The sequence below is a fragment of the Oncorhynchus nerka genome, linkage group LG27 (genome assembly GCF_034236695.1).
Source record: "Oncorhynchus nerka isolate Pitt River linkage group LG27, Oner_Uvic_2.0, whole genome shotgun sequence".
NCBI lineage: Eukaryota > Metazoa > Chordata > Actinopteri > Salmoniformes > Salmonidae > Oncorhynchus > Oncorhynchus nerka.
In genome coordinates, this window is record NC_088422.1 from 31,959,012 (window position 1) to 31,974,746 (window position 15,735).

The following is a 15,735-nucleotide window of genomic DNA, read 5'->3' on the forward strand; positions in this document are numbered from 1 at the left end:
CTACATATTGTCATATGGCTTAGGCCCATGACCTAGGTGATAGATTTTTTTTAAATCACACGTCAGTTGTAGTCACGATTCTTTTCAAATTGAATACACACTCAAAACCCGATGATTTGGTTTGAAGTTACCTTGAGATTATTTCGGCATGGGCTTTATTGTATGCTAACTGGGGGACATTGAATTAGATTGTTCTTTCATTAGAACATGCTAATATTAATGATACTGTAGCCATAGGATGGATTTCAGTCTCTCCTTGTCTCCAAGAAACCAACATATTACTAATTTGGCTGAACTATCCCTCTAAAATGTGACCCAATTCAGGAAACTAGGCATATGTCGCAAGTCACGACTTCACAGGATAGCCTTTTGGACATAACAAAAAAAGTTTTTTATCAAAATGCGTTTTTTATCAGAAATGCCTTCTCGAACATGTGAATTTTCATGTGCCTTAATATCAAATGTGTATATATTCTGTAAATACAAATAAAATGGCTAAATTGCGAGCCTGGTTGGTTTAGCCACAATGAAAGCAGGAACCTTCCAGCTAGCCATGATTGGCTGAGATAATGAGTGGGCTGGACATGCCGAGAGAGGAGTTTGGATTGGTCTGCGGTGTTGCACTTGTGTCTCTCGAAAGATACTGTGTAACATTAGCCATGGAGAACTGCAAATGTGTTACTACTGCTCTCAATAACATTTCTGCCCTGAATCTATCAGGCGCTATCAACAAAGGTCAGTGGGGAAAAGTTGTGATGGACTACTTTCTGGAGGACGATCGTGCCATGCTAACTCTATCTGACTCTGAAAATGAATCAGACGATGAGGAAATCCCTGATTTAGGTAAAAACGTTACATGTCTTAACAAAAGAGTCCAAGTTAAAGCATGTTGTAAACTTGCTAACGTTAGCGGAGGTTAGATGGCTGGCTTGCTAACGTTACTCTATGGATTGGGATTTTTGTTCATTTTTTTAGCTAGCTAATATTACATGTCTAAACAAAAGACTCCAAGGTAAAGCTTGCTGGTTACACCTGAAGCATGAGGACTTGCTGCGAGTGGTTAACTTCATCAACAACTATGCAGAGGGTAATGCAATTGTATTACCAGGATGCCACCCAGGACACAAACACTTTGGTGGAAAGCTGCTGCCATCCCATGTGACAGAAGCAGTGGTGTGGCGTCTCTACAAGGAATCGATGACAACACTTGGTATGTAAAGCATAAACACATTTCGATTATTTAATTGACCTCCAACATGATTAGCACTACTTTTATTGATCTCACATTTTGTCTGTTTTCCAGAGGTATGTGTAGTCGGGCTGTCTTCCTTCAGGAATCTGTGGAGAAAATTGCTGCCCCACATCTCAAGCACTAAGCCGAGGGCCGACCTGTGCTGGCAGTGCCAGAGGAACAACTATCAGATCTGCCAGAAGCTGTTAAGTCAGCCAAGCTGAAGAAGCAAGAGCAGCATCTCCTGCTTGTTCAGAGTGAGCGGTCTGTCTACCAGAAGGTGGTTGCTGACTGCAAGACCAGCTGTCAAGACCTGCAGTTGTCTCTGTGGGCCCCTACTGAACCAGGAAGCAAAGACATCAGGATGAACATAGCTTCTGCGTGTAAATCAGCTAGAAAGATGTGTCGGCATCGAGTAATTGTCTCTGGCCCCCTCCCAGTTAGGGGCAGTGATGAGCTCTACAGCAGAGTCTCACAACTCAATCGCTGGTTGAAAACTGTTTTCTGCCCCTCCCAAAATATAGAATTTGTAGATAATTGGCCCTCTTTCTGGGACTCACCCACAAACAGGACCAAGCCTGACCTGTTGAGGAGTGACGGACTCCATCCTAGCTGGAGGGGTGCTCTCATCTTATCTACCAACATAGACAGGGCTCTAACTCCTCTAGCTCCACAATGAAATAGGGTGCAGGCCAGCCAGCAGGCTGTTAGCCAGCCTGCCAGCATAGTGGAGTCTGCCACTAGCACAGTCCGTGTAGTCAGCTCAGCTATCACCATTGAGACCGTGTCTGTGCCTCGACCTAGGTTGGGCAAAACTAAACATGGCGGTGTTCGCCTTAGCAATCTCACTAGGATAAAGACCACCTCCATTCCTGTCATTATTGAAAGATACCTCACATCTCAAAATAGGGCTACTTAATGTTAGATCCCTTACTTCAAAGGCAATTATAGTCACTGAACTAATCACTGATCATAATCTTGATGTGATTGGCCTGACTGAAACATGGCTTAAGCCTGATGAATTTACTGTGTTAAATGAGGCCTCACCTCCTGGCTACACTAGTGACCATATCCCCCGTGCATCCCGCAAAGGCGGAGGTGTTGCTAACATTTACGATAGCAAATTTCAATTTACAACAAAAAAAAATGAAGTTTTCGTCTTTTGAGCTTCTAGTCATGAAATCTATGCAGCCTACTCAATCACTTTTTATAGCTACTGTTTACAGGCCTCCTGGGCCATATACAGCGTTCCTCACTGAGTTCCCTGAATTCCTATTGGACCTTGTAGTCATAGCAGATAATATTCGAATCTTTGGTGACTTTAATATTCACATGGAAAAGTCCACAGACCCACTCCAAAAGGCTTTCGGAGCCATCATCGACTCAGTGGGTTTTGTCCAACATGTCTCTGGACCCACTCACTGTCACAGTCATACGCTGGACCTAGTTTTGTCCTATGGAATAAATGTTGTGGATCTTAATGTTTTTCCTCATAATCCTGGACTATCGGACCACTATTTTATTACGTTTGCAATTGCAACAAATAATCTGCTCCGACCCCAACCAAGGAACATCAAAAGTCGTGCTATAAATTCACAGACAACACAAAGATTCCTTGATGTCCTTCCAGATTCCCTCTGTCTACCCAAGGACGCCAGAGGACAAAAATCAGTTAACCACCTAACTGAGGAACTCAATTTAACCTTGCGCAATACCCTAGATGCAGTTGCACCCCTAAAAACTAAAAACATTTCTCATAAGAAACTAGCTCCCTGGTACACAGAAAATACCCGAGCTCTGAAGCAAGCTTCCAGAAAATTGGAACGGAAATGGCGCCACACCAAACTGGAAGTCTTCCGACTAGCTTGGAAAGACAGTACCGTGCAGTACCGAAGAGCCCTTACTGCTGCTCGATCATCCTATTTTTCTAACTTAATTGAGGAAAATAAGAACAATCCGAAATTCCTTTTTGATACTGTCGCAAAGCTAACTAAAAAGCAGCATTCCCCAAGAGAGGATGACTTTCACTTTAGCAGTGATAAATTCATGAACTTCTTTGAGGAAAAGATTATGATTATTAGAAAGCAAATTACGGACTCCTCTTTAAATCTGCGTATTCCTTTAAAGCTCAGTTGTCCTGAGTCTGCACAACTCTGCCAGGACCTAGGATCAAGAGAGACGCTCAAGTGTTTTAGTACTATATCTCTTGACACAATGATGAAAATAATCATGGCCTCTAAACCTTCAAGCTGCATACTGGACCCTATTCCAACTAAACTACTGAAAGAGCTGCTTCCTGTGCTTGGCCCTCCTATGTTGAACATAATAAACGGCTCTCTATCCACCGGATGTGTACCAAACTCACTAAAAGTGGCAGTAATAAAGCCTCTCTTGAAAAAGCCAAACCTTGACCCAGAAAATATAAAAAACTATCGGCCTATATCGAATCTTCCATTCCTCTCAAATATTTTAGAAAAGGCTGTTGCGCAGCAACTCACTGCCTTCCTGAAGACAAACCATGTATACGAAATGCTTCAGTCTGGTTTTAGACCCCATCATAGCACTGAGACGGCACTTGTGAAGGTGGTAAATTACATTTTAATGGCATCGGACCGAGGCTCTGCATCTGTCCTCGTGCTCCTAGACCTTAGTGCTGCTTTTGATACCATCGATCACCACATTCTTTTGGAGAGATTGGAAACCCAAATTGGTCTACATGGACAAGTTCTGGCCTGGTTTAGATCTTATCTGTCGGAAAGATATCAGTTTGTCTCTGTGAATGGTTTGTCCTCTGACAAATCAACTGTAAATTCTGGTGTTCCTCAAGGTTCCGTTTTAGGACCACTATTGTTTTCACTATATATTTTACCTCTCGGTGATGTCATTCGGAAACATAATGTTAACTTTCACTGCTATGCGGATGACACACAGCTGTACATTTCAATGAAACATGGTGAAGCCCCAAAATTGCCCTTGCTAGAAGCATGTGTTTCAGACATAAGGAAGTGGATGGCTGCAAACTTTCTACTTTTAAACTCGGACAAAATAGAGATGCTTGTTCTAGGTCCCAAGAAACAAAGAGATCTTCTGTTGAATCTGACAATTAATCTTAATGGTTGTACAGTCGTCTCAAATAAAACTGTGAAGGACCTCTGCGTTACTCTGGACCCTGATCTCTCTTTTGAAGAACATATCAAGACCATTTCAAGGACAGCTTTTTTCCATCTACGTAACATTGCAAAAATCAGAAACTTTCTGTCCAAAAATGATGCAGAAAAATTAATCCATGCTTTTGTCACTTCTAGGTTAGACTACTGCAATGCTCTACTTTCCGGCTACCCGGATAAAGCACTAAATAAACTTCAGTTAGTGCTAAATACGGCTGCTAGAATCCTGACTAGAACCAAAAAATTTGATCATATTACTCCAGTGCTAGCCTCTCTACACTGGCTTCCTGTCAAAGCAAGGGCTGATTTCAAGGTTTTACTGCTAACCTACAAAGCATTACATGGGCTTGCTCCTACCTATCTCTCTGATTTGGTCCTGCCGTACATACCTACACGTATGCTACGGTCACAAGACGCAGGCCTAAAAATACAGTGGGTGGTCCGCCCAGTTCTAACTAGGGTATTTAGACACTGTTTTCCTACGGGTAATGTAGGCCCATGGGCAACTTGTCTGGTTATCCCCTTTTCCCACCAACAAACAGCCATACACCATAACAATACAATGATCACAGACAATGTGACATGTAGGTGCATAAACAAAAGAGAGATCTCCAGAAAGAACTGATTGGGATACTTTTAAACCAAGGGAAAGGGGATGTGATAGTGTAAGGGAAAAGGAGCAGGTGTCTCTTCTGATTAGCGACTGATTGGCGACCGATTAGGGAATGATGATTGCCACCTGTGAGTAGGGGAGAAGGAGAGTAAAGAAATACACACAGGATACCTGTATCTGTAACACCCCCATTAACATCAACGAGGCTGAAGTGGAGTGGGTCGAGAGTTTCAAGTTCCTTGGTGTCCACATCACCAACTGACTATCATGGTCCAAACACACCAAGATCGATGTGAAGAGGGCACGACAACACCTTTTCCACTCAGGAAACTGAAAAGAATTGTGATGGATCCCCAGATACTTCAAAAGTTCTACAGCTGCACCATCGAGAGCATCATGACCGGTTGCATTACCGCCTGGTATGGCAACTGCTCAGCATCTGACCGGAAGGCGCAGAGGATAGTGCGTACGGCCCAGTACATCACTGGGGCCAAGCTTCCTGACATCCAGGACCTATATACTCGGTCAAAAAATTGACTCAAAAAATTGTCAAAGACTCATGGACTGTTCAATCTGCTACCGCATGGCAAGCGGTACCGGAGCGCCAAGTCTAGTACCAAAAGGCTCCTTAACAGGTTCAACCCCCCCACTGCTGCTACTCGCTGTTTATTATCTATGCACAGTCACTTTACAAATGACCTTGATTAACCTGTACCCCCGCACATTGACTCGGTACTGGTACCCCCTGTATATAGCCTCGTTATTGTTATGTACATTTCTTGTGTTACGTATTGATTGACTACGTGTTTTTACTTTAGTTTATTTAGTAAATATTTGATTAACTCTATTTCTTGAACTGCATTGTTGGTTAAGAGCTTGTATGTAAGCATTTCACAGTAAGGTTGTATTCGGTGCATGTGGGGTGACAGGTAGTATAGTGGTTAGAGCGTTGGGCCAGTAACTGTAAAGGTTGCCGGATCGAATCCCCGAGCTGACAATGTAAAGATCTGTTGTTCTGCCTCCTGAACAAGGCAGTTAACCCACTGTTCCTAGGGCGTCATTGTAAATAAGATTTTGTTCGTAACTGACTCGCCTTACATTTGATTTGATTTCAAATAGCCTAATTACGCCAGCAAAATTGGTAAGTGAAATTAATACCAATTTTGCTGGCGTAATTAGACTATTTGAAATCTGATGTCAAATCCAATTTAATTTGTCACATTTATTTTTTGTTTTTTAAATGTTTTCAAGTACTGGTGACAAATAATTCATTCCGATTACTGCATAGTCCATGCTAGGTAAAGCTCCGCCTTATCTCAGTTCACTGGTCACGATGGCAACACCCATCCATAGCACGCGCTCCAGCAGGTGTATCTCACTGATCATCCCTAAAGCCAACACCTCATTTGGCCGCCTTTCGTTCCAGTTCTCTGCTGCCTGTGACTGGAACGAATTGCAAAAATCGCTGAAGTTGGAGACTTTTATCTCCCTCACCAACTTCAAACATCTGCTATCTGAGCAGCTAACCGATCGCTGCAGCTGTACATAGTCTATCGGTAAATAGCCCACCCATTTTTACCTACCTCATCCCCATACTGTTTTTATTTATTTACATTTCTGCTCTTTTGCACACCAATATCTCTACCTGTACATGACCATCTGATCATTTATCACTCCAGTGTTAATCTGCAAAATTGTAATTAATCGCCCACCTCCTCATGCCTTTTGCACACAATGTATATAGACTCCCTTTTTTTCTACTGTGTTATTGATTTGTTAATTGTTTACTCCATGTGTAACTCTGTGTTGTCTGTTCACACTGCTATGCTTTATCTTGGCCAGGTCGCAGTTGCAAATGAGAACTTGTTCTCAACTAGCCTACCTGGTTAAATAAAGGTGGGAAAAAAAAGATTGTAATGGACAGCTATGATGTGCGTAAAATACTTATTTGAAGGTTGTACTGATTATAATAAGTTAATGTCGAGCTATTTTCCAGCTATGTGTTGCGCCATGTTTGTTGATAATAAACAACGCATTCTGGGTGTCACGTAAACGGCTGTCAGACCAAAGATGTTCTAATAAGGTGAAAGATTGGTTCACTCATATTTCGAGTAAACTTCCGGAAGTGAATGATTGTAGATGACACACCCCTTTTAACATTAATACTGCGAACAGACCAGATTCATCTTGTCTACTCTTATCTTTGGTTGATACAAAAAACAAACATGGTGGTGCGTAGAAAGTACCCCTCGTCGGATTACTTTCGATTTCTAGAAAGTGTTTTACTCAATTATTGAGATCAATGTTGAGCTCACCCGAGATGTGAATAATTATAAACAGTAATTGCTATTAGCTAATTCATATTGTGGTTTCTGCCAGCCGAGAGTTATCTAAATATGACCGCTTCTGTTACGTCTATCTTTCCTCAGTTAACGCTAGGACTAATGTAGCCTACTTTTTCCGTTTGGATGATTGTGTATGCTGTCGCTACTTCTGTGAATGTCTGAACATTGCATCGAAAATAAACTGGTCACATTCAGGACATAACTTTGTAATCACACCCTGCTCAAGGGCACTTCGAAAGATCTCCCACAAGGCCAAAACGGAGACTCGAACCCTCCAAGATCCCCCACAGTTCCCCAAGAGCTGTCCCTCAACCATCCGAGACCCATCCCACAGTCCCCCCCCCCAAAGGAATGTTTTTATTAAAAAAATAAAAATGATTCCATTACCCAAACCGCAGACTCCCCTATTTCTAGGGTCAATTTTAGATCAATGTTATGCATTTTCAGCCTTTCCTGAATTTGAGACCAGAAACAGGCTACCTGAGAGCAATACAAAAATAAATGGTCTATTGATTATGTATCCTCACAACAAAATCTGCAGAGCTTCGATGATTTTATGGCCCAAATATTCAACATTTTGTTGATGGCAAGAATTCAATATAATAATGTTAGCTGAAAAGTATTGAATCTTGCTTCGTTTTATACACTGCTCAAAAAAATAAAGGGAACACTTACACAACACAATGTAACTCCAAGTCAATCACACTTCTGTGAAATCAAACTGTCCACTTAGGAAGCAACACTGATTGACAATACATTTCACATGCTGTTGTGCAAATGGAATAGACAACAGGTGGAAATTATAGGCAATTAGCAAGACACCCCCAATAAAGGAGTGGTTCTGCAGGTGGTGACCAAAGACCACTTCTCAGTTCCTATGCTTCCTGGCTGATGTTTTGGTCACTTTTGAATGCTGGCGGTGCTTTCACTCTAGTGGTAGTATGACACATTTACATTTACATTTAAGTCATTTAGCAGACGCTCTTATCCAGAGCGACTTACAAATTGGTGCGTTCACCTTAAGACATCCAGTGGAACAGCCACTTTACAATAGTGCATCTAAATCTTTTAAGGGGGAGGGGGTGAGAAGGATTACTTTATCCTATCCTAGGTATTCCTGAAAGAGGTGGGGTTTCAGGTGTCTCCGGAAGGTGGTGATTGACACCGCTGTCCTGGCGTCGTGAGGGAGTTTGTTCCACCATTGGGGGGCCAGAGCAGCGAACAGTTTTGACTGGGCTGCGCGGGAACTGTACTTCCTCAGTGGTAGGGAGGCGAGCAGGCCAGAGGTGGATGAACGCAGTGCCCTTGTTTGGGTGTAGGGCCTGATCAGAGCCTGGAGGTACTGAGGTGCCGTTCCCCTCACAGCTCCGTAGGCAAGCACCATGGTCTTGTAGCGGATGCGAGCTTCAACTGGAAGCCAGTGGAGAGAGCGGAGGAGCGGGGTGACGTGAGAGAACTTGGGAAGGTTGAACACCAGACGGGCTGCGGCGTTCTGGATGAGTTGTAGGGGTTTAATGGCACAGGCAGGGAGCCCAGCCAACAGCGAGTTGCAGTAATCCAGACGGGAGATGACAAGTGCCTGGATTAGGACCTGCGCTGCTTCCTGTGTGAGGCAGGGTCGTACTCTGCGGATGTTGTAGAGCATGAACCTACAAGAACGGGCCACCGCCTTGATGTTAGTTGAGAACAACAGGGTGTTGTCAGGATCACGCCAAGGTTCTTAGCGCTCTGGGAGGAGGACACAATGGAGTTGTCAACCGTGATGGCGAGATCATGGAACGGGCAGTCCTTCCCCGGGAGGAAGAGCAGCTCCGTCTTGCCGAGGTTCAGCTTGAGGTGGTGATCCGTCATCCACACTGATATGTCTGCCAGACATGCAGAGATGCGATTCGCCACCTGGTCATCAGAAGGGGGAAAGGAGAAGATTAATTGTGTGTCGTCTGCATAGCAATGATAGGAGAGACCATGTGAGGTTATGACAGAGCCAAGTGACTTGGTGTATAGTGAGAATAGGAGAGGGCCTAGAACAGAGCCCTGGGGACGCCAGTGGTGAGAGCGCGTGGTGAGGAGACAGATTCTCGCCACGCCACCTGGTAGGAGCGACCTGTCAGGTAGGACGCAATCAAGCGTGGGCCGCGCCGGAGATGCCCAACTCGGAGAGGGTGGAGAGGAGGATCTGATGGTTCACAGTATCAAAGGCAGCCGATAGGTCTAGAAGGATGAGAGCAGAGGAGAGAGAGTTAGCTTTAGCAGTGCGGAGGGCCTCCGTGATACAGAGAAGAGCAGTCTCAGTTGAATGACTAGTCTTGAAACCTGACTGATTTGGATCAAGAAGGTCATTCTGAGAGAGATAGCGGGAGAGCTGGCCAAGGACGGCACGTTCAAGAGTTTTGGAGAGAAAAGAAAGAAGGGATACTGGTCTGTAGTTGTTGACATCGGAGGGATCGAGTGTAGGTTTTTTCAGAAGGGGTGCAACTCTCGCTCTCTTGAAGACAGAAGGGACGTAGCCAGCGGTCAGGGATGAGTTGATGAGCGAGGTGAGGTAAGGGAGAAGGTCTCCGGAAATGGTCTGGAGAAGAGAGGAGGGAATAGGGTCAAGCGGGCAGGTTGTTGGGCGGCCAGCCGTCACAAGACGCGAGATTTCATCTGGAGAGAGAGGGGAGAAAGAGGTCAGAGCACAGGGTAGGGCAGTGTGAGCAGAACCAGCGGTGTCGTTTGACTTAGCAAACGAGGATCGGATGTCGTCGACCTTCTTTTCAAAATGGTTGACGAAGTCATCTGCAGAGAGGAGGAGGGGGAGGGGGAGGAGGATTCAGGAGGGAGGAGAAGGTGGCAAAGAGCTTCCTAGGGTTAGAGGCAGATGCTTGGACTTTAGAGTGGTAGAAAGTGGCTTTAGCAGCAGAGACAGAAGAGGAAAATGTAGAGAGGAGGGAGTGAAAGGATGCCAGGTCCGCAGGGAGGCGAGTTTTCCTCCATTTCCGCTCGGCTGCCCGGAGCCCTGTTCTGTGAGCTCGCAATGAGTCGTCGAGCCACGGAGCAGGAGGGGAGGACCGAGCCGGCCTGGAGGATAGGGGACATAGAGAATCAAGGGATGCAGAAAGGGAGGAGAGGAGGGTTGAGGAGGCAGAATCAGGAGATAGGTTGGAGAAGGTTTGAGCAGAGGGAAGAGATGATAGGATGGAAGAGGAGAGAGTAGCGGGGGAGAGAGAGCGAAGATTGGGACGGCGCAATACCATCCGAGTAGGGGCAGTGTGGGAAGTGTTGGATGAGAGCAAGAGGGAAAAGGATACAAGGTAGTGGTCGGAGACTTGGAGGGGAGTTGCAGTGAGGTTAATGGAAGAACAGCATCTAGTAAAGATGAGGTCGAGCGTATTGCCTGCCTTGTGAGTAGAGGGGGAAGGTGAGAGGGTGAGGTCAAAAGAGGAGAGGAGTGGAAAGAAGGAGGCAGAGAGGAATGAGTCAAAGGTAGAGAGTCACGGAGTCTACAACCCACACAAGTGGCTCAGGTAGTGCAGCTCATCCAGGATGGGACATCAATGTGAGCTGTGGCAAGAAGGTTTGCTGTGTCTGTCAGCGTAGTGTCCAGAGCATGAAGGCGCTACCAGGAGACAGGCCAGTACGTCAGGAGACATGGAGGAGGCCGTAGGAGGGCAACAACCCAGCAGCAGGACCGCTACCTCCGCCTTTGTGCAAGGAGGAGCAGGAGGAGCACTGCCAGAGCCCTGCAAAATGACCTCCAGCAGGCCACAAATGTGCATGTGTCTGCTCAAACGGTCAGAAACAGACTCCATGAGGGCCCGACGTCCACAGGTGGGGGTTGTGCTTACAGCCCAACACTGTGCAGGACGTTTGGCATTTGCCTGAGAACACCAAGATTGGCAAATTCGCCACTGGCGCCCTGTGCTCTTCACAGATGAAAGCAGGTTTACACTGAGCACATGTGACAGACGTGACAGTCTGGAGATGCCGTGGAGAACGATCTGCTGCCTGCAACATCCTACAGCATGACCGGTTTGGCAGAAAAACTAACAGGTCTGTGAGAGCCAGAATTCTTACTGGCTGGTAGGTGATCAAATACTTATGTCATGCAATAAAATGCAAATTAATTACTTAAAAATCATACAATGTGATTTTCTGGATTTTTGTTTTAGATTCCGTCTCTCACAGTTGAAGTGTACCTATGATAAAAATGACAGACCTCTACATGCTTTGTAAGTAGGAAACACTGCCGATTTTGCAGGTTATCAAATACTTGTTCTCCCCACTGTAAGTATGAGATAAGTAATGTAGGGTATGTAAACAATATATAAAGTGTCATTGTTTAAAGTGGCTAGTGATACATTTATTACGTCCAATTTTTTATTATTAAAGTGGCTAGAGATTTGAGTCAGTATGTTGGCAGCAACCACTCACTAGTGCCTATTAGGGCGGTAAGCAAATTGGAGTGGGTCTAGGGTATCAGGTAGGGTGGAGGTGATATGATCCTTGACTAGTCTCTCAAAGCACTTCATGATGACAGAAGTGAGTGCTATGGGGCGATAGTCATTTTGCTCAGATACCTTAGCTTTCTTGGGAACAGGAACAATGGTGGCCCTCATGTGGGAACAGCAGATTGGGATAAGGTTTGATTGAATATGTCCGTAAACACACCAGACCGCTGGTCTGCACTCTGAGGACGCGGCTAGGGATGCCATCTGGGCCGGCAGCCTTGCGAGGGTTAACACGTTTAAATGTTTTACTCACATTGGCTGCAGTGAAAGAGAGCCCGCAGGAGGTCCGTGTTGGTGGCACTGTATTGTCCTCAAAGCGAGCAAAGATGTTGTTTAGTTTGTCTGGGAGCAAGACATCGGGGTCTGCGACGGGGCTGGTGTTCTTCTTGTAGTCCGTGATTGACTGTAGACTCTGCCACATACTTCTCGTGTCTAAGCAGTTGGATTGCGACTCTACTTGTCTCTATACTGACGCTTAGCTTGTTTGATTGCCTGCGGAAGGAATGGTAGCATTGCCTTTCCCCCGAATCCGAGGTCCTGAGTGCTCTGGAGCAGGGTTTCATCAAGGATCTCTCTGTACTTTGCTCCATTCATCTTTCCCTCGATCCTCACTAGTCTCCCAGTCCCTGCCACTGAAAAACATCCCCACAGCCTGATGTTACTACCCCAATGCTTCACCATGCAGATGGTGCTAGGTTTCCTCCAGACTTGATGCTTGGCATTCAGTCCGAAGAGTTCAAGACTGGTCCGGAGAATCTTATTTATCATGGTTTGAGAGTCTTTAGGTGCCTTTTAGCAAAGTCCAAGCGGGCTGTCATGTGCCTTTTACTGAGGAGTGGCTTCCTTCTTGCCACTCTACCATAAAGACCTGATTGGTGGAGTGCTGCAGAGAGGGTTGTCCTTCTGGAAGGTTCTCCCATCTTCACCTCCCTGACCAAGACCCTTCTCCCCCGATTGCTCAGTTTGGCCTGGCGGCCAGCTCTAGGAAGAGTCTTGGTGGTTCCAAACTTCATCCATTTACGAATGATGAAGGTCACTGTGTTCTTGGAGACCTTCAAAGCTGCGGAAATGTTTTGGTACCCTTCCCCAGATCTGTGCATTGACACAATCCTGTCTTGGAGCTCTATGGACAATTTCTTCGACCTCACGGCTTGGTTTTTGCTCTGTGGGACCTTCTATAGACAGGTGAGTGCCTTTTCAAATCATGTTCAATCAATTGAATTTACCATAGGTGGACTCCAATCAAGTTGTAGCAACACCTCAAGGATGATCACTGGAAACTTTGAATCTCATAGCAAAGTGTCTGAACACTTCTCTAAATAAGGTATGTATGTATGTATGTATGTATGTATGTATGTATGTATATATATATATATACAGTTCAAGTCTGAAGTTTACATACACCTTCCTGACATTTAATCCAAGTAAAAATCCAGTTAGGATCACCACTTTATTTTCAGAATGTGAAATGTCAGAATAATAGTAGAGAGTTATTTATTTCAACTTTTATTTATTTCATCACTTTCCCAGTGGGTCAGAAGTTTACATACACTCAATTAGTATTTGGTAGCATTGCCTTTAAATTGTTTAACTTCGGTCAAACGTTTCGGGTAGCCTTCCACAAGCTTCCCACAATAAGTTGGGTGAATTTTGGCCCATTCCTCCTGACATTTCTACAATTCCTCCTGAGTCAGGTTTTTAGGCCTCCTTGCTCGCACATGCTTTTTCAGTTCTGCCCACAAATGTTCAATTGGATTGAGGTCAGGGCTTTGTGATGGCCACTCCAATACCTTGACTTTGTTGTCCTTAAGCCATTTTGCCACAACTTTGGAAAAAATGCTTGGGGTCATTGTCCATTTTGGAAGACCCATTTGCGACCAAACTTTAACTTCCTGACTGATGTCTTGAGATGTTGCTTCAATATTTCCCTCCCTCACGATGCCATCTATTTTGTGAAGTGCACCAGTCCCTCCTGCAGCAAATCACCCCCACAACATGATGCTGCCACCCCCATGCTTCACGGTTATGATGGTGTTCTTCGGCTTGCAAGCATCCCCCTTTTTCCTCCAAACATAACGATGGTCATTATGGCCAAACAGTTCTATTTTTGTTCATCAGACCAGAGGACATTTCTCCAAAATGTACGATCTTTGTCCCCATGTGCAGTTGCAAACCGTAGTCTGGCTTTTTTTATGCCGGTTTTGGAGCAGTTGCTTCTTCCTTGCTGATCGGACATTCAGGGTATGTCGATATAGGACTCGTTTAACTGTGGATATAGATATTTTGTACCTGTTTCCTCCAGCATCTTCACAAGGTCCTTTGCTGTTGTTCTGGGATTGATTTGCACTTTTCGCACCAAAATACATTCATCTCTAGGAGACAGAACGCGTCTCCTTCCTTAGCAGTATGATGGCTGCATGGTCCCATGGTGTTTATACTTGCGTACTATTGTTTGTACAGATGAGCGTGGTACCTTCAGGCGTTTGGAAATTGCTCCTAAGAATGAACCAGAGTTCTTGGCTGATTTCTTTACATTTTCCGGTGATATCAAGCAAAGAGGCACAGAGTTTGAAGGTAGGCCTTGAAATACATCCACAGGTACAACTCCAATTGACTCAAATTATGTCAATTAGCCTATCAGAAGCTTCTAAAGCCATGACATAATATGTTCCAAGCTGTTTAAAGCACAGTCGACTTAGTGTATGTAAACTTCTGACCCACTGGAATTGTGATACAGTGAATTATAAGTGAAATAATATGTCTGTAAACAATTGATGGAAAAATTACTTGTGTCATGAACAAAGTAGATGTCCTAACCGACTTGCCAAAACTATAGTTTGTTAACAAGAAATTTGTGGAGTGGTTGAAAAATGAGTTTTAATGACTCCAACCTAAGTGTATGTAAACTTCTGACTTTAACTGTATCCACACACTACCGTTCAATAGTTTGGGGTCACTTAGAAATGTCCTTGTTTTTGAAAGAAAAGCAAGTTTTTTGTCCATTAAAACCACATCAAATTGATCAGAAATACAGTGTAGACATTGTTCATCTTGTTAATGACTATTGTAGCTGGAAACGGCTAATTATTAATTGAATATCTACAGAGGCCCATTATAAGCAACCGTCACTGCTGTGTTCCAATGGCACGTTGTGTTAGCTAATCAAATGCAAATAGTCTGGGTCACCATTTGATTACCTATTCAGGAGTCTTATGGCTTGGGGGTAAAAACTGTTGAGAAGCCTTTTTGTCCGAGACTTGGCACTCCGGTACCATTTGCCATGCGGTAGTAGAGAGAACAGTCTATGAATGGGGTGGCTGGGGTCTTTGACCATTTTTAGGGCCTTCCTCTGACACCTTGAAAATAAAATACAGCCGCACACTCTAGGAGCATGTAATATCCAACGTTTCGACAGCCAAGCTGTCTTCATCAGGGTATGACACCGCCTGGTGTAGAGGTCCTGGATGGCTGGCAGCTTAGCCCCAGTGATGTACTGGGCCGTACGCACTAACCTCTGTAGTGCCTTGCGGTTACAATTGCCGTACCAGGCAGTGATGCAACCAGTCAGGATGCTCTCGATGTTGCAGCTGTAGAACCTTTTGAGGATCTGAGGACCCATGCCAAATCTTTTTCATTTCCTGAGGGGGAATAGGCTTTGTCGTGCCCTCTTCATGACTGTCTTGGTGTGTTTGGACCATTCTAGTTTGTTGGTGATGTGGACACCAAGGAATTTGACACTCTCAACCTGCTCCACTACAGCACTGTCGATGAGAATGGGGGCATACTCGGTCCTCCTTTCCCTGTAGTCCACAATCATCTCCTTAGTCTTGGTTACGTTGAGTGATAGGTTGTTATTCTGGCACCACACGGCCAGGTCTCTGACCTCCTC

At 44.8% G+C, this 15,735-nt stretch overlaps 1 long non-coding RNA gene across 1 annotated transcript; it reads left to right on the forward strand.

Moving 5' to 3' along the window:
- Nucleotides 1-625: 625 nt before the first annotated feature.
- LOC135565296 (uncharacterized) lies at nucleotides 626-7,064 on the forward strand. Its single transcript, XR_010461500.1, has 2 exons — nucleotides 626-1,210; nucleotides 1,304-7,064. It is a non-coding gene; the product is annotated as an uncharacterized LOC135565296 (long non-coding RNA).
- Nucleotides 7,065-15,735: the final 8,671 nt, after the last annotated feature.